Source organism: Schistocerca cancellata, chromosome 1, assembly GCF_023864275.1.
Source record: "Schistocerca cancellata isolate TAMUIC-IGC-003103 chromosome 1, iqSchCanc2.1, whole genome shotgun sequence".
NCBI classification, from domain to species: Eukaryota; Metazoa; Arthropoda; class Insecta; order Orthoptera; family Acrididae; genus Schistocerca; species Schistocerca cancellata.
This window is the reverse complement of record NC_064626.1, coordinates 546,210,141-546,233,639: the sequence shown is the minus strand read 5'-3', so window position 1 is coordinate 546,233,639 and position 23,499 is coordinate 546,210,141. Positions and strand designations below refer to the sequence as shown.

The 23,499-nt window shown below is 43.3% G+C and overlaps 1 long non-coding RNA gene across 1 annotated transcript in view; it reads right to left on the bottom strand.

Moving 5' to 3' along the window:
* Nucleotides 1-23,499, bottom strand: part of LOC126179974 (uncharacterized) — a 584,069-nt gene that overhangs the window by 411,942 nt on the left and 148,628 nt on the right. The window contains exon 2 of the long non-coding RNA XR_007536685.1: nt 20,739-20,811. This is a non-coding gene — a long non-coding RNA (uncharacterized LOC126179974). The remainder of the gene's footprint in view (nt 1-20,738; nt 20,812-23,499) is intronic.

Here is a 23,499-nt window from a genome sequence, read left to right as displayed (position 1 = left end):
GGGTCGTTCAGATTGCCTCCCAAATCGTTTGTACAGATTAAGGGCAGCAGGGGGCCTATAACACTTCCTTGGAGAACCGCAGATATCAATTCCATTTTGACTAGATAAATTCCCGTCAGTTATTATGAACTGTGATTTTTCTGAACGAGACGATAATCTATGGGCACGCAACATGGTCAGAACGCGTTTGTGAGGAACAGCATCAAAAGCCATCTGGCAATACAGAAACGCGGAATCAACTTGACATCCCAGGTCAATAACGAAAGAAGTTACCTTCCATCAACGGAAGATATACGTTGGTCTCAAGTACTGACATGAATTTGAGGAAGAAGCCCCTGAAGCCGCAAGAATGGAGCACAATAGTGTATGAGAGTGAAGTATATGCCAAGGAGAGGAAGAAGAAGAAGAAGAAGAAGAAGAAGAAGAAGAAGAAGAAGAAGAAGAGCAGGAGGAGGAATAAGAAGAAGGAGAAGAAGAAAAGGAGGAAACTGGTAGCTTTTCATATCTGTGGATACTGAACAGTGTTAAAAGTGAAAAGGGTAAACGGAAAAAAGGGCCCGGTAAAGAAAACCTTCTTATTAAAATTTCTTACTAGAAGAGAAATGAGTCAGAGGGTCATTTGATGAGCCACTCGAGAGTAGTTAATTTGGCTCTAGACTGAGCAACGGGGTCTACAGACGGTAGGGCAGACAAACACAAACATGCAAAGTAGATCGTAAATGTGGAGGTGTAGTACAGATACGAAGGTGATAAATTGGAAGCACAGAAGTATGGCATTGTTCTTGCTATCTTCTCATTTTGAGGGCAAAGATTCCTAGCAAATTAATTAGACCAGAAAAACTAACATTATAATTAACATCAGTAAAAAATTAAAGCACTGAATAATTTTTCGAAATTGATCGGCATCGGGTAAACGATACTGAAAAGGTGCAAAAAAAAAACTAGTTTCGGATCTGAAGGTTACAATAACAATAAGCTCAAATAAAAAAAAAATTAAGAAATAAAACTACGAAAAGAGGAGCAGCAGTTCAAGAAACCACTGGAGTTACAAATTCACGCCCACCTAAATAGCGGTGGTCATTAGCAAGTGTTGTCGGTAATCAAAGTGTGATAGAGACTCACGTATATGTTGATAAATTTCTACATTATACCTCTCGCTATGTAAGACTTTCATGCTCTTGTAAAGCCCTAAAATCTTCTAGTTTGGGCTGATAACTCGTTATTCATAATTTAATTACGTACTGCAAGATATAGTATTGCTCAGCATTTATTATTCCACCTGCTTTTAGCAACAAAAAACGAATAATACGAGCAGAGCAGCACCTGACAGTCGCAATGTTCTCCTTGCGTGAGAACTCCGTTCTAGTCTGTACTTTGCAGTGTTTCCAGCAAGAGGTCTCTGCACAGATTAGTGGAAACTGATATGTCATTTCAGACGCATGTTAAATCGTTGTGCATCCGCTCCACGAGCTCACAAAAGGACATGTTTCCGGTGAAGGCCTCAAGCGTGCTGGGCGAGCTTATGGGAAAGCGCTGCTCAGATCCACGACATCATAAAATCTTCTTTAGGTCGTGCTCTAGCAGCTCTCATGAAGTGCATTTCTATGTGTGCCACTCAAAAGACGCAAAAATTTTTATTACTCATTGACATGTCGTTGTGGTCTTCAGTCCAAAGACTTATTTAATGCAGCTCTCCTCGCTATTTTATCCTGTTCAAGTCTCTTCATCTCCGAGTAACTAGTGCAGCCCACATCCTTCTGAATCTGCTTACTGTATTCATAACTTGGCCTCCCTCTGCTGTTTTTACCTCCCCCTCCCCCCACGCTTCCATCCAGTGCTAAATTGGTGATCCCTTGAAGCCTTAGAACATGTCCTACCAACATTCCTTCTTCTACTCAGGTTGTGCCATAAATTTCTCTTTCCCCCAATTCTATTCACTAACTGTCATTAGTTACGTTGCGAGGTGCCGGGGCTAGCAGTGTATTTAACACTAAATTCTTCTAGAATCTTCATATGGAAATGATGCTCTAAGCCCCCCTCCCCCCTTTTCTAACTCCGACTTTTGCTGTTGCACATGGATTAAGAAGAAACGCGAAATGACTATAATCGACACTGTAAGTGGAGTAGAAAAGAGTTTGGCACCTGCAATAATTTAGCTTGATAGAAATTAATTTGATAAATAAGTTTCATTAACGTGGTGAGAAATGAAAGGGTTGCTCTACCGATCTACAGAATGAAAGTTCTGTCCAAAATAACAATCTGATTTATTATGACTAAATTCAAAATAATAAACACAACACATGAAACATTTACAATATGTCAAATCGGATACTCAAATAAATGCTGTGAAGGTGAAGTTGTCCGTAAACTAGCTTGTGACGTTTATGACCAAGTGGTATGTGGAGCCAATTCCTTGCAACTCAAATCTTAAGAGAAACACCCAGCCAACCCAACATTAATTGCTGTTACCATAGTGAGAACTCAGACAATGAACACCCAAGACAGAACCACGGAAGAAAAGACGGGAACAGACGCGCTCTGTTGAGCTCTGATTATCACAGAGCAAAATTTCCTAATCTGCCAGTGCTGCGGACATACATTACCAAGCTGTCTCCGTAACTGCACGGACACGATCTGGCGTACTGGAAGCAATAGCTGGTTGCTTCGACGTCCAGTCGTGGTGATGACAATGTCGCGAATATAGCCCGAAACAAATTCTCCTGGTCTGGTTGTTCCAGACCAAAGACTTCCTATCAATACAAATGCGCCTCTGAGGGAGATGAAGAAGACCCACCACACAATCACTGACGGTACAGCTGTTGATTTTAGCAAGCGAAGTCACACAGTAACTCCGATACAGTCAACTTTAGCCAAAACTGCTCAAGATGGACAACATAGGACGCTTGTATGCAGAACGCTCAATTGCCAACTGGACTCGGAAAGTTACGTTGAAGTCGAAACTTCAGCAACTTCGTCAAACAGTTAGAAGTAAATGAAAGTATATTAGACAGCCAACGGAAGGAAGACTGTCCAGAGCAGCGAGAGCTCAGTCTTGTAACCTACTCCGACCGAAAGGCGAGAGCCGACCCTCTCAAGAGCACCCGTACAAGCCGAACACAGAACATTTCCGCCCCCACGGCAGTGGTCGTGGTTAAACGTTGCAATCAGAAACTCGAAAACCGGCGGAAAATTCCACTCTATTGCTGACGCACTACTATTCCACCAATGGAGATACTTGCCGCCAATTTCTGCGCCGATTTGGCAACGTCACGGAGCTATCCCCTGAGCAAGTCAATCACAGTTATGATTTTGCAGAAAACGCGTGCGTTTGTCCACCAAGACTGCCTGCAATACAAGTCATTCTCACGCCTTGCTGGTAGCCCGCCAGAAATTGTTTTCACTAAGTTTCAGCTAAGTAATGGAATCTCTAGCCCAGCCGCTCCGTCAGGCCCCTGTGGGCGTGTCGACCCCGCTCTTATAACAATGTCGGCGTCTGGAAAGCATCCACTCGACTCACTCACACCCGTCGGCTTAACTCTTTCAAGATCAGCAGAACCCGCCTGTCACCGGACCACCCGGGTGACGAGAGACGCTACGTGGGAAGTCCGAAGGAATAGCGACTTTTCACCGCATGCAATTAGAGAGGAAAATCGAATTACTCAGAGTAAGATAGAAATACGAGAGGGGGCTCATGCCACCTTTCAACATGATCTACCCATCCAATCTTGAGCATTCTTCTGCAGCACCATATTTCAAAGGCTTCTATTCTCTTCTTGTCTGAACTGTTTGTTGTCCATGTTTTACTTCCATACATGGCTAAATTCCACAGCTATACTTTCAGAAAGGGCTTCCTGACACATCTATACTCTATATTAATAAATTTCTCTTCTTCAGAAACACTTTTTTTGTCATTGCCAGTCTACATTTTATATCCTTCCTACTTCCAGCATCAACAGTTATTTTGCTTCCCAGATAGCAAAACTCATCTACTACTTTAAGTGTCTCGTTTACTAATCTAATTGCCTCAGCATCACCTGATTCAATTCTACTGCATTCCATTATCTTAGTTTTGTTTTTGTTGTTGCTCATCTTATATCCTCTTTTCAAGACACTGTCCATTCTGTCCAGCTGCTCTTCCAAGTCCTTAGCTGTCTCTGACAGAATTACAATGTCAACGGCAAAGCTTAAAGTTTTTATTTCTTCTCCCTGGACTTTAATTTCTAAACCCAATTTCTCTTTTGTTTTCTTTACTGCTTGCTCAATATACGGACTGAATAAGATCGGGGATAGGCTACAACCCTGTCTCACTCTCTACTCAACCATTGCTTCCTTTTCGTGCCCCTCAACTGTTATGACTGTCATCTGGCTTTTGTACAAATTGCAATGCCGTATACACCATTTTAATTCTGAAGTATGTCAGATGATGACATAAATTGTAGAGACCAGATGAAGCATAATAAAGGATCTCAGCAGCTTTGTGGTGGGACGCATGAAAATGTCCAGTGCATCAGATGTGTAACGCACGCCAAAATTTCCACGTATGTTTACAGCGAATGTTGTACTCTAGTACTGACCGCAGTTCAATACCGACGCGAATTACCATGGACGCAATAATAGAGTCGAAACGCAACTTTTTGAATCAGTGCCGTATAGTTCAGTCACATACTACGTTAGGCACATTTGTTTTGTTCCTGGCTGCATTCCATTCCCTCTGGCCAAGTCAAAAAGTAAGTGGTTCTGTCGTAACAACAGACTGAAAAACAAAATGAACAATTCGACATAAATACCTGATCAGTGAGATTCAGTTTCTGCCTTATCTGTAACGCACTGACGTTGTTTCTCATTGTCATACTTTCTTACAACATCTACCACAGACGGCCATCACCAAGATGTGCCTGTGCGCTGCCGTGTGGAACCTTAGAGACTTCTAAAGAGAGCAAGTGTTCTGTGTCCGTACAGCTGGTGCATTCGTAGTTGCACCTGAAGCTCTACCACGCTTATGTAGGGTCACTGCGAGTGCTGCTAAGCCAGAATAATGAGTGTATGGAAAAAATCGGCTAGTAACAGATAGTTAGGAAACGAAAGTCACTGAAGGACAAAGGATAACGTTAAGATAATTGGACGAGACCCACGATCCTGGTTACTGAGCTTATGTGTGTCTACACGAAACAGTGTCAGCGGAAACAGGGCAATGTGAAGTGAATAAAGATGCATTCACTCTACAGTTGCTACTTGTGGAAGAGAAACGAACCTGACGTTAGAAGTCTATTTTTACATTGTTCCCTTTAGCAGAAACTGTGTGCGTGTGTAGATAACCGAAGGCAGTATCAGTCCATATTGACTTCTCAAAACCGTGCACCTTACAATTCCTTAAACAAAGTCGCTTGGAATATAACGATTTTCAATAGACCCTATCGTGTCACCGGAAGAAAAAGAAACTAGTAAAATCAATCAAAACAATTTGAATTCAATGATACAGCCACTGTTCTGCAAAGAGCTCCGCATCATTCTAAACATTAAAACTATCATTCGCATGAAAATCTCTCTTCTCCAACATTTCCGAAGGAAATGGAACGATTTCTTGAGAGAAGTGATACGGTATACGGTTGATTAAAACTCAGAACTTATCTGCGTCGATCCAAGTGAACATTCACAGTGTTCTTGATAATAAATATTTATTAACTGCTAAAACAGTATTTTACGAGGTGGTTGTTTAGTATCACTCTTGTCTGCCCCGATAGCTGAGTGGTCAGCGCGACGGACTGTCGTGGAAAGAGACCCGGGTTCGATTCCCGGCTGGGTCGGAGATTTTCTCCGCTCAGAGACTGGGTGTTGTGTTGTTATCATCATCATCTCATCCATTGGGGTGGCAACAGGAAGGGCATCCAGCCGCCTCTTAATTTTGCCAAATCCGATGATAACAATGGCGACCTTCGAAAACTACGGGACAAAGGCATAAGCAAAAGAAGACCAAGATTGTTTAGTATCACTCTTGCTCATCCTTATCGCGTCTGTGTGATCTAAAGACACCTTCACACCTCCGCTGATTTCCTGTGTACTTCCAATTTTGTATTCCCTCGGCTTTCTGATGTAGTGGCACCATCTGGCGATGTTATGGAAATCCGACGCACATCGGCATTTAATGCGTGTGATTTGGTCGCTTAGGAGAATAATCCTGCACGGCATTTCTATTCACAATACTTAATGTACGGTTTAAGTTATTTTATTTTATTCCATAGTTCATATAATCAGTTTGAATATTCATGTTTGACCTAAAAGAATGAATCATAGGCCACTGTTCCTCTAGTAGCGAGGTAATTTGATCTCATTTGCTGACTCACAATATAAGACACAGGAATGTCCTGCTACCGTCCCGTTGAAGAGCCATCTGACGAAGCACATACCACAAGAACACCCGAGTCGATTGTCGACCTCCTTCAATGTCTTCCTGAAGACGGGAACGTTTCAGACATACAGGAAGTTGTCTGAGCTCTCCACTTCACCCAACACCATCCGTGTTATCCAATAACGAGCTATTTGTCACAGTGATTAAGATACTGAACTCGCTTCCGGGAGGAGCAGTATTCAAATCCACGTTCTACAATAATGACTTACGTTTGTCCCAATTTTCTTGAACTGCATAAGGCAACCGACGAGATAGTTCCTTTGAATACCATACGACAGCTTCTGCTTTGACTCTAATGATCTACATATCTACGTGGTACGTTCCACATCTCCTGCTTAAGCACTGGATCGATTTCAACCAAACTTAATATACGTATATACCACTAACAATATGAAAAGAAGCGCTGTGTGCATAACAACCACCCATCTCCCAAACAGGTAGCCACCAAAAAAGGATGACATCGAGGGTTAACTCAAGAACAATCGGAACAATTTCAAACAAATTTTGTAGCGAAGAGTGTTTTGCCTTGAGGATGCTGTACCTAGGGACACATGATATTTTCTAGTCAATGTTTCAATTTAATGCCCCGTTTAACATAACATGAATGAATGCCCGAAATCGCCATAAGCAGTTCATGGTATTTTGCACTGTTTTTGATGTTGTGATACATGATATTGCTTTTTGTACAGCATCTGTAAGTGTTATATTTTCGTTGAGCACAATTGACTGTTGTGTAACGTATTACAGCTCTTTGGTAGATACTGTTAATTCCTCAGTTAGGAAATTTTATGGTGAGTAAAATTCTATATATTTTTAAAACTAGTTGTATAAAGTGTAGACGGTGAAGCCATGCTTCGTCGGTTATGCACTATCTTGTACCTTGAAACAGAAAATAGGTCCAGTTTTGACATTAAGTAACTATTGAAACACAGCTGTCTAGCACGCCTTTTATGTTATTGCATCCGTCACCAAACGCGAGTCACTTGATCATCAGAGAATATCGATCGCTGGCGAAGTCGTCTGCTAGTGAGGCGTGTCTTCGCAAAGCACCGCCTAGTTTTCTTTAGTCGCTCGCGAAACTTCGACCAGTGACGGCCAATCAGGACGCGGGCATCTAAAAATTGTCTTACAGAATGTCGTCTGGTAGAAAAAAGCTTTGTTCTTGACCGTGCCTCTTCCTCGGTTCGTCGGATGCACATAAAATAGACGACTGTCTTGTGTGTTTCGGGATGGGCGTATTCAGCCTGTTGTATCACAGGATATGGTGAGGACGGAGCTTCATTCATGCATTCATGTTTCATTTACGTTGTTCGATTTTATAAGGGGCAGACAAATAAAAAAGAGACAAAAGGAAAAAGTAAGTATACTGTTTATTAGTTCGCAAGTTCAAAATGGTTCAAATGGCTCTGAGCACTATGGGACTTAACTTCTGAGGTCATCAGTCCCCAGAACTTATAACTACTTAAACCTAACTAATCTAAGGACATCACACACATCCATGCCCGAGGCAGGATTCGAACCTGCGACCGTAGCGGTCGCGCGGTTCCAAACTGTAACGCTTGGAACCGCCGGCCGGCAGTTCGGAAGTAATCACCAGTAACTGTTAATATATCTATTCCACTGAGACGTTGGCCCATCCACATGTTACAATGATTGTTTCGACTAAACTGCAGGAGTTTCGCTGGGAAGATCTTACACATTCTCATGCATTCCGACCTCTCCCCATGCGATTTCCTAATTTTTGTAGCCCTGAAGACAGACATCCGCGGGCGTCTATTTGCATCGGACGAACTGGTGCACGAATTGGCAAACTTAGGGTTCCGTAGCCAACTGCCAACATTTTTTCATGAGGGCAATGGACGCCTTGTCTCACAATGGGATGTAAGTTGTAACGTCCCCTTAGAAAAAACTTTATAAATGACAGTGCTGGAAAACCTCTACGTTATTTAAATTTCAAACAGCTGAGCAAAACTGAATGTACTCAGACATTTCTCTCTTTACTTATTCTGATAAACATTAAACTGACACACTATATTTTTAGCGCAACGCAATCTTTCAATAATCCCTACAAAAGAATGGCCCTGACTAACAACAACCTATATCAATCATGAATCACTTACCTCACAAAAATCTTCGTTACTCGAACTAATGCAATACAGCGAGCGCCAATACCGTCAGCTAAATAAAAGATTCTAACTACTGAAGGCACTAACTACTGATAGGCATAGTTAGCAAATGAAAGATTTTGAAAGAGAACAAACAATGTATTTACCTTAATAATGTTCAAAAGTCATCATATATATACAGGGTGTTACAAATACGTACGGCCAAACTTTCAGGAAACATTCCTCACACACAAATAAAGAAAAGATGTTATGTGGAAATGTGTCCGGAAACCCTTAATTTCCATGTAAGAGCTCATTTTAGTTTCGTCAGTATGTACTGTACTTCCTCGATTCACCGCCAGTTGGCCCAATTGAAGGAAGGTAATGTTGACTTCGGTGCTTGTCTTGACATGCGACTCATTGCTCTACAGTACTAGCATCAAGCACATCAGTACGTAGCATCAACAGGTTAGTGTTCATCACAAACGTGGTTTTGCAGTCAGTGCAATGTTTACAAATGCGGAGTTGGCAGATGCCCATTTGATGAATTGATTAGCACGGGGCAATAGCCGTGGCGCGGTACGTTTGTATCGAGACAGATTTCCAGAACGAAGGTGTCCCGACAGGAAGACGTTCGAAGCAATTGATCGACGTCTTAGGGAGCACGGAACATTCCAGTCTATGACTCGCGACTGGGGAAGATTTAGAACGACGAGGACACCTGCAATGGACGAGGTAGTTCTTCGTGCAGTTGACGATAACCCTAATGTCAGCGTCAGAGAAGTTGCTGCTGTACAAGGTAACGTTGACCGCATCACTGTATGGAGAGTGCTACAGGAGAACCAGTTGTTTCCGTACCATGTACAGCGTGTGCAGGCACTATCAGCAGCGGATTAGCCTCCACGGGTACACTTCTGCGAATGGTTCATCCAACAATGTGTCAATCCTCATTTCAGTGCAAATGTTCTCTTTACGGATGAGGCTTCATTCCAACGTGATCAAATTGTAAAGTTTCACAATCAACGTGTGTGAGCTGACGAGAATCCGCACGCAATTGTGCAATCACGTCATTAACACAGATTTTCTGTGAACGTTTGGGCAGGCATTGTTGGTGATGTCTTGACTGAGCCCCATGTTCTTCCACCTACGCTCAATGGACCACGTTATCATGTTTTCATACGGGATACTCTATCTGTGCTGCTAGAACATGTGCCTTTACAAGTACGACACAACATGTGGTTCATGTACGATGGAGCTCCTGCACATTTCAGTCGAAGTGTTCGTACGCTTCTCAACAACAGATTCGGTGACCGATGGATTGGTAGAGGCGGACCAATTCCATGGCCTCCACGCTCTCCAGACCTCAACCCTCTTGACTTTCATTTATGGGCGCCTTTGAAAGCTCTTGTCTACGCAACCCCGGTACCAAATGTAGAGACTCTTCGTGCTCGTATTGTAGACGGCTGTGATACAAAATACGCCATTCTCCAGGGCTGTATCAGCGCATCAGGGATTCCATGCGACGGAGGGTGGATGCATGTATCCTCGCTAACGGAGGACATTTTGAACATTTTCTGTAACAAAGTGTTTGAAGTCGTGCTGCTACGTTCTGTTGCTGTGTGTTTCCATTCCATGATTAATGTGATTTGAAGAGAAGTAATAAAATGAGCTCTAACATGGAAAGTAAGCGTTTCCGGGCACATGTCCACATAACATATTTTCTTTCTTTGTGTGTGAGGAATGTTTCCTGAAACTTTGGCCGTACCTTTTTGTAACACCCTGTATATCAGTTCATGATACCCACTATTACAAATTTATTCTTTCTGATGGACACACGTCCAGATCGACCGCTCTCAAAATTCTGCCATCTCTCTCCCCACATCCACCACTGAGGACGGCTCACCCACAACTGCACAACGCGACGCGCTGTTCGCATCCAACTGCCCAACACTACAATAGCGAATATTCCAACAATGCCAACCAGCCACAGATTGCACACAGCACAGTCAGTGATTTTCATACAGAGCGCTACGTGGCGTTACCAACATGAAAACCTCAACAGCCTACTTACAGAGTATTAATATTTATGGGATTAACAATTACGGGGATTACTTTTGAAACAGTAAACAGTTTACTTACTTTTTCCCATGTGCCTCTTTTTCATTTGTCTGCCCCTTAAATACATAGTTCAAAGCTGTGTAAAAGCGGACTAACTTCTCTTGTTACGTTTTCATTCATGTTACTAAGAGAATAAATTTCCTTTAATTCACGTCTATGGTTTTGAACAGTAGTGCTGCTGTCACGATGACTCTTGTATATACTATTATATATATATATATATATATATATATATATATATATATATATATATATATACACACACATATATTTGAGAAAGCTGGCGCTGATTTTGTGTTTAGCGTTTGACGATGTCACTATGGCTCCAGTATATTAGAACATGTTTTTATAAAACAGATCTGAAGATGGTCATTACACACGGAATTCGGTAATCTGATGGCAAAAAATTTGTGACCATAGACGTGAAGTAAAGGAAATTTATTCTATTTTAGGGTTACTGTTCAATTCGCGAACATGTCGCAACTTGTGTTACTGAGGGAAATTGGATGTCTTTTGCGGCCCATTCGATTTCACTAGAGCACGTTGAAGCCAGTATCCGGGTTTAGTTCATGCATCGATAGAGACAAGTGACTTGTAACATCTGTCACTCACTCATAAAATTACGGTACTGAGCTTTGTAATGTTATTTTCAAATTCTCTCTTTCATCGATATAAAGTTGTGGTGTTGATGTGATGTATTGTAGTCGCCTGTGAGGGGTAATTCATTCAATAGAATCACTTTGTCCATTAGAGTGCTTTTTCAGCGTTTTTGGGGTTTGTAAATTCGCTGGTTTACCTACTAACCGTTGTTTACGATTCCGACTATGTGTCCGTCACCTGCTCATATGCATCTTCATAATTCTAGCACGTAAACGTATCCCATTCACTTAAATTATGTTATTTTTGTGGCCCTCTGATCTCAACTCCGCAACGCTTTTGCTGTTGTCTTTTATAGACACACAGAGATAAGGCCACGTGTTGCAGTTTCTCTGAGACATGCAGTTGCAGGAGCTGCCTTGTAGGCATTCACTTTATCCACCACAGAAGCACGTAGATTAGTAGGTTCTTTCATGCAATATGGTTTACAAACAGCAAGGGCCGCGCAGAGTTGCCCCGTGGTTTGAGGCGCCATGTCACGGATTGCGCGGCCCCTCCCGCCGGAGGTTCGAGTCCTCCCTCGGGCATGGGTGTGTGTATTGCTCTTAGCATAAGGTAGTTTAAGTTAGTTTAAGTAGTGTGTAAGTCTAGCGACTGATGACCTCAGCAGTTTAGTCCCTTAGGAATTCACACACAGTTGAAATAGCAAGGAAATTCATGCAGCACAAGGCTTAATTCACGACAACAGCTTGCTGTGGTTATCTTTCGAATAGAGCCTCTTTATCGGGTTTACGAGAGTTCTGTACCCGCAGGAACATTATTGTTTGTGTCAGATTGCGATTCCCAGGTCTAAATTAAATAACTTTGAGGTAAATTTCAGGGTGAACCGTGTGCAGGAGGTTCATGAACATCCAAACTGAACGTCTTCAACTTTTATAGCCCTATATTTCTCAGCTGCGTTTAATTTTACGGTATATTAATAATTAATTATTTGCTTTTGCACCTCTAAATAAAATTGAACGAAACAAAATTTTCGTGGCATAGGCGTTTCGCCTTTATTCTCTGCAATGCATCTTCAGTGGCCTGGAATATGTATATATTTTTACTATTTAGTTTAAATTTTGGGCAATGTTCCTACAGGTTATAAACAGTTCTGGTGTTTTTTTTCTATGACGTAGCAATATTTAATATTCTACTTAATTAAATAAAAAGTAAAAACATGTACGTATTCCAGGACACTGAAGATACCTTGCAGTGGATAAAGGCGAAACGCGTATGGCACGAATATTGTGTTTCATTCAGTTGTAGTCAGGCGGTCCGAAAGCAAATAGTTATCAATATTCCGTAAAAATCCAAGCTGAAATTTTCAATATTTTAGAAAACTGTTGGCTTGGGATCTGCAATATTTTTACGCAGGAAAGGGGAAAATGATAAATTTCCCCGACATTTCGTAAAAACCGCCGATTTTGCGTTATCTCGTTAGAAATCGCCAGTTTGACGTTATGTGTCGCGGGATCGTTTACGCGAAATTTTCAGGCCTCTACCTGTCGCTCCCGTAAGTTGTCGGCGAGATCCTGACAGCGTGTGTGCTGCGCGTTCAGTGAGAGCACGTGGCTGCGCACAGTAAGAGGCTGCCTGCCGGCCCGGCGTGCGCCCGACTGCTCCAGTTTCGGCGGCAGCTGCTGACCGGGGCTGCGTTGCGTAACGCCGGTGGGTGCGCATTCCAGGCGGCCTGGGGCAGCGCAGCTACCTTGCACAGCGGACCGCGACACGCGCTGCCTCCGGCGGAGGCGGGACCTGGCCCCCGCCGCCGAGGCACGCTTCCGCCTGCTGGCGTGGCGCCGCTGCCCCTGTATGCAGATCCGTCACTCACTCGACCAGTTTCTACGGCTAACGGGCTTCAGCGCTGTCTGCTCGTGGGATCGTCCCAGTGGGGACACAGGCTCTGCTTGGCGACTAAAGTAATAACCCGCTGACAGTCAAGATTCCCCTGCCAGTCGGCAGTCAAGCTACATCTACATCACATCTACATTTATACTCCGCAAGCCACCCAACGGTGTGTGGCGGAGGCTACTTTACGTGCCACTGTGCCACTGTCATTACCTCCCTTTCCTGTTCCAGTCGCGTATGGTTCGCGGGAAGGACGACTGTCCGAAAGCCTCCGTGCGCACTCGAATCTCTCTAATTTTACATTCGTGATCTCCTTGGGAGGTATAAGTAGGGGGAAGCAGTATATTCGATACCTCATCCAGAAACACACCCTCTCGAAACCTAGCGAGCAAGCTACACCGCGATGCAGAGCAACTCTCTTGCAGAGTCTGCCACATGAGTTTGCTAAACATCTCCGTAACGCTATCACGGATACCAAATAACCCTGTGACGAAACGCGCCGCTCTTCTTTGGATCTTCTCTATCTCCTCCGTTATCCCGATCTGGTACGGATCCCACACTGCTGAGCAATACTCGAGTGTAGGTGGAACGAGTGCTTTGTAAGCCACCTCCTTTGTTGATGGACTACATTTTCTAAGGACTCTCCCAATGAATCTCAACCTGGTACCTGCCTTACCAGCAATTAATTTTATATGATCATTCCACTTCAAATCGTTCCGTACGCATACTCCCCTATATTTTACAGAAGTAACTGCTACCAGTGTTTGTTCCGCTATCGTATAATGATACAATGAAGAGTCCTTCTTTCTATGTATTCGCAATACATTACATTTGTCTATGTTAAGGGTCAGTAGTCAGTCTGGTCGGTAGTTAGTCTGGCGATGTATAAATACACTACTGGACATTAAAATTGCTACACCACGATGATAACGTGCTACAGACGCGAAATTTAACCGACAGGAAGAAGATGCTGTGATATGCAAATGATTAGCTTTTCACAGCGTTCACATAAGGTTGGCGCAGGTGGCGACACCTACAACGTGCTGACATGAGGAAAGTTTCCAACCGATTTCTCGTACACAAACAGCAGTTGACCGGCGTTGCCTGGTGAAACGTTGTTGTGATGCCTCGTGAAAGTAGGAGAAATGGGTACCATCACATTTCCGACTTTGATAAAGTTCTGATTGTAGCCTATCGCGATTGCGGTTTATCGTATCGCGACATTGCTGCTCGTGTTGGTAGAGATCCAATGACTGTTAGCAGAATATGGAATCGGTGGATTCAGGAGGGTAATACGGAACGCCGTGCTGGATCGCAACGGCCTCGTATCACTAGCAGTCGAGATGACAGGCATCTTATCCACATGGCTGTAACGGATCGTGCAGCCACGTCTCGGTCCCTGAGTCAACAGATGGGGACGTTTGCAAGACAACAACCATCTGCACGAACAGTTCGAGGACGTTTGCAGCAGTATGGACTATCAGCTCGGAGACCATGGCTGCGGTTACCCTTGACGCTGCATCACAGACAGGAGCGCCTGTGATGGTGCACTCAATGACGAATCTGGTTGCACAAATGGCAAAATGTCATTTTTTCGGGTGAATGATGAGCAGGACTTATCGTCACGGGTTTGTGTAGTGAAAGTAAAGGCGTTACGGAGATGATCAACGAAGTCTAGTGGCAGATGCTATATCAAAGGGGTTATGAATCACGGAGAGGATTACTGTTGAAACTATGAGAGCGTACGTTCCAAGAAGAGGCAGAAAGCATAACAACTCTTCCCACACACATTTCTCTAAGTACCCTGCACAGGAGAGCCAGAGGTATTGGCAGTTCGTACTGAGGTTTATCGGTGGCCGCTCGTCGCACTCATCAGTTCGCGAATTCAAGTGAGAAGGCAGGAATTTACAGCAGTACCATAAGTAACCTGCACCGCACACCGTACAGTGTTTGCCTAGTTCCAGTGTAGATGTCTCCCAATATTATATGACTCTGCAACCTTGACGTTGTGGTGACTCATAGCGTTCATGCCTGGAGACGCTCCAGAGGTATGTTTCACGCAATGTTTACTCAAAAATCATGAAAATGCTTGATTGTAAGATCAACAATGCCCTCAAGCTACTTTTCTATCTGTCGTCATATACGAAACATGGATCATATTAATTCAATGAAGTGATTTAACTTTTCCATTTGATCTGTATGCGCACTAAAAAACTGTCCCTGATAGAACAGTAATGATACACTCGAATCTTTTAACTCATGCACCACATAGTTCTACAGCGCGCTACCCCTGTGGTGCCTAATGGCGTCTAGATTAGCATACGTAACTCTTTTTCGGGAGAAGAAAATTTCAAATCCCTTCCCAGCCGTACAAATTTAGATTTCCCATTATTTGTCTAAAATGACTGCAGTGGGAGGCGGAATGGTTCCTTTGAGAATGACAAGGGAGAGGTCCCTCCTGATACTTGTTGCTCCAGAGTGTATACTCTCGTCTTTAACGTTTGGACATTAAGAGGTAAAATTTAAATAACCACCCAGTATTATAGTAAAGGTTTTACATGCTATTCCTCCAACCAATTCAGGTGAATCGCGGGCTGGTTACACTGACAGAAAAAAAATCTCAACACCAAAAAGTAATTGACGTAAACTAATAAAATTTCGTGATGCAGTGATTTACCAACAGCCGTATGTATGGTGGCCAGTTCATAAAATAAATTTCTACAATACATACGGCTGTTGGTAAATTATTGCATCAAGAAATACATGCCAGCCGTTGTCCCACGGTCCATAATGGATCAACGAAGAAGAATAAAATTTTGGTAACACATTTGCCTAGGTAACATAATTAAGCGATTAACAATACAAGATCGCAGGTTAGTGCAAGCGCGAGAAAAGCCATTTCAAATGTGAAATGCTGGTACATAAATAACCGGTGTAGCTACCAGACTGTTGCGTGAAAGCATGGAAACGTGCATGCATTGGTTTTTACAGGTGTCGGATGTGAGTTTGTGGGATGGAGTTCGATGCTTGTCCACTTGGTCGGTCAATTTGTGGATGACGCTGGAGCTGTCGTCCGATGATGTATCGCACGCGTTCGATTGGAGACTGGTCAGGTGATCGAGGAGGCCAAGGCAACATATCGATATCGATACTCTACAGACCATGTTGGGTCATGACAGCGGTGTGTGGGTGAGCGTTATCCTGTTGGAAAATATCCCCTGGAATGATAATTCTTGAATGGCAGCACAACAGGTCGAATCACTAGACTGACGTATAGACTTGAAGTCACTGTGTCTGGGATTACCATGAATGTGTTTCTGGCGTCATACGAATTTGCACCCCAAAACATAACTCCAGGTATAGACCAGTATATCCAGCACGCAGACAGATTGGTTACACACCCTCAGGCGGCCTCCTTCTAACCAACAAAACACACGGCAATCACTGGCACCGAGGCAGAATCAGGTTTCATCAGAAAACACAACAGGCCGCCACCCTGCCGTGCAATGAGCTCTCGCTTGTAACCACTGAAGTCGCAAATGGCGGTGGTTTGGGGTCAGTGGAATGCATGGTACAGGCCGTCTGGCTCGAAGCTGTACTTGAAGTAACCGATTTGTAACAGTTCGTTGTGTCACTGTAGTGCCAGCTGCTGCTCAAATTGCTGCTGCAGAAGCAGTACGATGCGCCAGGGTCACAAACTGAACACGACGTTCTTCCCTCTCGATAGTACCAAGTGGTCATCCGGAGACCAGTCTTCTTGCGACTGTAGACTCTCATTATCACCGCCGCCAGCAACAGTGTACAGTCACTACCTTCCCTCCAAGTCTTCATGGAATATCTCGGAAGGAACATCCAGTTTCTCGTGGTCCTATTACACAATCTCGTTCAAACTCAGTGAGGTCTTGAAAATGGCGTCTTTGTCGTCTTGAAGGCATTTTTGACTAACGTCAACTCACCACGTCCAGTCTCAAAGGTAAGAAACGCTCACAACCGTTACAGCGCGTATTTAACCCAACCTCATTCCCATCCTCATAGTTCCACTCTTATGAGGCTGATGGGACATTGAAATACGCATCATCTCCGAGACGGAGGAACACGTCTTCCAACTTTCGTTTATGTTGCACAACTCTTTCCTGGTGTTGGATTTTCTCTGTCAGTTTATTAAGAAACTCCAAATATTACCATTTAAAGTTGCTGGAAGTGTTTAAACAGTGGTCTGGATACAAGCAATTGGATAATTTTAGCTACTGGGAAGTATAGACTCAGCGTCGAAAAAAAATCTGAGCTGCCCTGCTCAAGAGTGAAGCGCTCTTCACGGAAGGTCAGTGGCTGGAGCGCTGGTTAACACACGTTACGTCACCGGACACAAAGAAGAACAAGAAATAACCGTGAGGGCGCGTGATGTCAACGACCTAGATGGGTCAATTGGCGTTTATCTGGCAGTGGCTGTTTAATCAAATCACTTCTCCGCCCTGCGGCACGGGCTGTGCCGTGATGGCACCGCCAACTAAAGCCATCCGCCAACTATACTGCTGCGTAAATATGGTTTCTGCCATATTAGCGATATGCTTCCCATCGACGACATCCAAAGTATAACGGAAGCATTGAAATTTGTTATGAGGAATATTTGCACATTGTGTTAGTTTTATTTCCTCGGTTTCATTATTATCATCGAATAACGTATAAGTTTAATCATTTTCGCACTAGCTTAAAAGGACCCACTTTACTTTTATCCCGATTTGGAAAAAGAGCAATTAAACATATCATTTGGTTAGCCTCTAAGTTATTCAAAGATTAGATTAGATTTACATTCATTCCAATTGATTCGTAGTGAGGAGGTCCTCCAGGATGTAGACCATGTCAGGAAAACAATATACATGACAAATATTTACAACTAAAACAAACAAGCTAATGCACCTTCCACAGGTTCCAAGTGGAATGATCGTCACTTTTTTTTAATGAACACCATATGAAAGGATTATTTTACAACAATAATTTACTAAGATCGCATTAATGCATTGAATTTGAAATTAATTTTTTTAATTTGTAAGTTAATAAACATATAATAGAACTACTAAAATACATAATTACAATGAACACGTTACTACACTGAAATAGTGCAGAAGTTATATGTATATATATCCAATACCAGTTGGTTCTATTGAGAAATTCATCAATGGAGTGCAATCCTTTAGGCTTCAATTAAACTGAATTTCATTGGTTGTTAAGCCTTTTAAGGCTGCTGGCATGTTATTGGAAATGTGTGTTCCTGAATAATGCACACATTTTTATACAAGAGTAAGTGACATTAAATCCTTGTGAAGTTTGTTCTTATTTCTAGTTTTGATTCCATAAACTGAGCTGTTGGTTTGAAAAAGTGATATATTTTTAATGACAAATTTCATTAAGGAATAAATATATTGGGAAGCAGTAGTTAGTATCCCTAGTTCCCTAAACAGGCCTCTGCAGGATGTTCTTGAGTTCACATCACATACAACTCTTATTGCACGTTTTTGTGCCCGGAAAACTTTAGCTTGGCTTGATGGATTACCCCAAGAAATAATCCCATATGACATTATGGAGTGACAGTAAGCATAGTATGCCAGCTTTCTCATTTTTATATCGCCTATGTCTGACAGAATTCACATTGCAAAGAGAGATTTGTTTAGACGCTTGAGCAATTCTGTGGTGTGCTCCTCCCAGTTGGATTTATTATCAAGCTGTAATCCCAAGAATTCAACAATATCCACTTCTTCTATCTGCTTGTCATCGTATGTTAGGCATATACACGTGGGACACCCCTTACAAGTTCTGAACTGCATGTAGTATGTTTTTTCAAAGTTTAGTGGCAGAGAATTGGCTAGGAACCAGTGATTAATGTCCACAAATATTTTATTGGCCGATCTTTCTAAGACTACACTTGATTTGCTATTTATTGCAATGTTTGTATCATCGTCAAACAAAACAAACTTGGCATCTGGTAATGTTACTGATGGAAGGTCATTGATATACACAAGAAAAAGTAAGGGCTGTAAGATGGAACCTTATGGGGCCCCACATGTAAATAGTTCCGAGCTGGATGATGCGTGATAGCTTAATACATGTTTCTTTCCTAATAACAGCCTTAGTTTCCTGCCAGAGATAAAAGATTTGAACCATTTTGCAGCATATCCTATTACATCATAATATTCTAATTTACTTAAAAGGACATTCTGATTTATACAGTCACAGATCACAAAATATACAAGGTGCCTGCATTTTTTTGTCTAATGAATTACGTACATTTTCACTGTAAGTATATATTGTCTTCTAAATATCAGAACCCTTTAGAAATCCGAACTGCGACTTTGACGGTATGTTATTTGTGATAAGATGGTTATAAAGCCGATTGTACGTTACCTTTTCTAAAATTTTTGAGAATGCTGGCAAAAGTGAAATTGGACAGAAAGTATGTTGTCATAATCTACATTTGATGTTTAGATTTAGGGTACAAAACCGAGTAAGATTTGTAGCGGCCCGGCACGCGAACATGCTACATACAGTTGTCCGTGCGCCCGCAGCTCGTGGTCGTGCGGTAGCGTTCTCGCTTCCCACGCCCGTGTTCCCGGGTTCGATTCCCGGCGGAGTCAGGGATTTTCTCTGCCTCGTGATGGCTGGGTGTTGTGTGATGTCCTTAGGTTAGTTAGGTTTAAGTAGTTCTAAGTTCTAGGGGACTGATGACCATGGATGTTAAGTCCCATAGTGCTCAGAGCCATTTAGTTGTCCGTGCGAGAAACACCAATCTTTCAAATTAATTACTTGACATTGGAATGTTTTCTCTTGTGGTTTATTGATAGTCATATTGTACGCTAATCTTAATGTACATTGGAGCCTTTTAAAGCTTTATGGCAAATTAGTTGAAATGAGGAGAAATCGTAGTGACTTGCTTTTCTCTTTTCCGATTAATATTCACGCTTCCGTGAGGTCGTTCGGAAGCATTTTTTTTGCGAGAGTATACTCGAGCGATTAAGAAATTCTTTTGGAACGTTCATGCTTTCGTCTTGGACAATGATGGATTTCAGTGTAATTTCTTCCTGATTCGTTTATTGAACTACGACATTTTCTTTGCTAAAATTGTTCGCCCACGAAACCATTTTCTGTTTACCTGGTTTGTCTCTATAGGTGGATACACTTTTCGGTACTACTGTGCACGGCTCACCGGCGGAGAAGATTTTGCCGGAGTGTGAATCAATGCGATATGTTTCGTTTCCAGTTTGTATTCTCGAATATTCCAGAGTATTCTAGCACATTATATAACATTCGAAATCATTCGTTAACTTTCCAGAGTATTCGCAAAAGCTCGAGAATATTGTAGAAAAATCTCTAATGTTTTTCGTTGTTACCAGGTCGATGTGAAAGAGATAGAAGCTGTCCTGGTGGCCACCATGATGTGATGTCAACCACTTACGCACAGATATCCCCATAATCATAATACTGCACAACCACTATCTTGAAGAACGGGAGAACCGGATGTACCATCAGACATCAAAACCACTGATAACAGGTGGTTGGTTTTCCAAGTATCGTCAACTTCAACCACAATTTCTATTTATAAATTACTGACCATACGGTGCTATACGTACCGAAATGGCCTGAGGGTTCCGAGATAGAGATGTTCGGCGGTCCCTTTAGAGCGAAGAGTTTCTCCACAGCAACCTAGAAAAAAACAAACAAACAAAAGATAACGTTATACGTTTGCACAGTCTTCATCATAAGAACACGTTCGTAAATAAAGGAACAGAAAATTGCTTTTGCTGTTTCCTTCAGTCTGAAGACTGGTTTGAGACAGCACTCTACACTTGTCTGTCCTGGGCAAGTGTCTCACATCTCGACACAAGTACTATAACATACTGAAGAAAATTGGGGAGAGGAGGAATTTGTGGCACAACTTGACTAGAAGAAGAGATCGGTAGGTAGGACACGTTCTGAGGCAATAAGAATCACCAAAGTATTGGAGGGTAGCGTGGAGGGAAAAAAACGTAGAGGGAGGCCAAGAGATGAATACAGTAAGCAGATGCAGAAGGATTTAGGTTGCAGCAGTTATTCGGAGAAGAAGAGACTTGCGCAGGATAGAGTACCATGGAGAGCTGCATCAAACCGGTCTTTGGACTGCAGACCACCACAACAACACAACCCACAGCAACAGGAACACCAACATACAAGACAAAAACGCTACGAACTTTTGCACCATCCTAACATATTTACAAATGTTGGACGATAACTATGCCTTATGGTATTCATGGACGGGGTGGGGGGGGTGGGGGGAACTGGTCCTCGTCGCTTATCCGCCGGGTAGATTTGATCCGGGGCCCGCATGCCTCCCCAAATCTCGGACGGGGCGTTAGCGCGGCTGTCAGGGAAGATCACAGTGACCCTCCCTGCGGTAGGTATTCCATCAGATCCTCTCTCCATTGACAGTTCTAACGCACGAGCTGTAATCTAGTTTGGGACAGAGAATACTGTATTACAAGTTCCAGTTGTTCCTTCCCAACAGCACAGTAACAATGGTCCGCGGGCGGCTGTTTGCGACAACATTGAGATGTTGTCAGGAAACGCGATTTGCGGGCCGGCTTAGGCTTCAGCTGTCAGGCTGTCACTGCGCGTCCAGCCAGTGAACGGTAGCCGTGGCGTCGGAGCCCCTCACAATGAGAACGGGAGGGCAGGTCTCCAGAGCCTGAGAAGCGCGCCGGAGTCGCCCCGTCAGCCTCTCATAATCCCGCGTCCCGCGCAGAGGCAGCGGCAGCGGCCCACACACGAAGAGCCCCAGAGAGCACAGGCCGCCGGATTAAAACCCCCACAAACAGGCTGCCGGCCACGTCAAGAGGCCGCCCCTGCACTGCGAGCATTACACCGGACCCTCCCACCCTCCCTGTCTCTCTCTCTCTCTCTCTCTCTCTCTCTCTCTCTCTCTCTTTCTCCGCTCCCCGTCAGCCTCCCGCTTCGGGGGACCCGTCTGCAGCTGTTAGCAGAGACGCTAGCCGCTTCCGGGTTTAGTGTCACGTCTGAGTCGCGCCGGTTGTCAGCCTACATCCTGACAAGCATTTCAGGCGGACTTTTTCCTGCTCGGGCGTCAGTTCAGATAGTGCTAGCAGAGTCTCTGGTTGTGCGCAGTCCTTCGGTATTAATAAATCCTGAACAAAGTCACCCTATCCGTGCGGCAAGAAATACGAGAGTGCAGTGCAGTGCTAAAGCTGTGACCACTCTTATGAGGGGACTACCAGAATATTAGGAAAACAGTTAAATACAACTGAATATTTTGCTATCATAACACCAACGGGATATCGAAAGGTGATCAAAGTTCATGGAGAAGAAATAAAGGCTTTGAAATTTGGTACTGACTCTGTAATTCTGTCAGTGACGGCAAAGCACTCGTAGGAGCGACTGAAAGGAATGTATACTGTAATACAACGGTAATAGAGGTTAATCGAATTCGAATCGCAGGCTATGCCGAGGGAATTATTTTAGGAAATGAGACACTGAAGGAAATAGATGTGTTTTGATATTTGTGTAGCAAAAGAACTGACGATGGCCGAAGTAGAAAAAAATGTTCAAATGTGTGTGAAATCTTATGGGACTTAACTGCTAAGGTCATCAGTCCCTAAGATTACACACTACATAACCTAAATTATCCTAAGGACGAACACACACACACCCATGCCCGAGGGAGGACTCGAACCTCCGCCGGGACCAGCCGCACAGTCCATGACTGCAGCGCCCTAGACCGCTCGGCGCCGAAGTAGAGAGGATACGAAATGGGTAACTGTAATTGCAAACATTGTTTTTCTAATAAAAAAACTTAAGTGTGAAGAAGTTCTCTCTGGTGGTGTGTGTCTGGAGTGTAGCCTTGTATCCAGGTGAAATGCTGACGATAAATAGTTAAGAAGAAAACAGAAGAGTGGTTAGATCTCGTAGGTAATGAAAAAGGACTGGATCCAACTGGGTAGAGAAGTAATTTACACTACAAATTGACATAGAGAAGGTGTAGGTTGATAAGAAACATCCTAAGGCGACAAATGTCCATCCGAACAGGCCTCGGGTCAGGAGAACAGTGTGTCGACGATATGCCCCCCATACCCGCATCCAGTGCCGCATATGAGCATAGAATGACATGGCGATCGGTCAGTACCCCCTTACACTTCCCTTCCGTAGTGATGTCATGTTTACGGATATGTTATTATTGCTTCAGTGATGTTGATACTACATTGAGGTAGTCTACGCCGGAATATTTCTTATTCAAACGCTCTTCATGGGTGACCGAGCGAGGTGGCGCAGTGGTTAGCACACTGGACTCTCATTCGGGAGGACGACGGTTCAATCCCGTCTCCGGCCATCCTAATTTAGGTT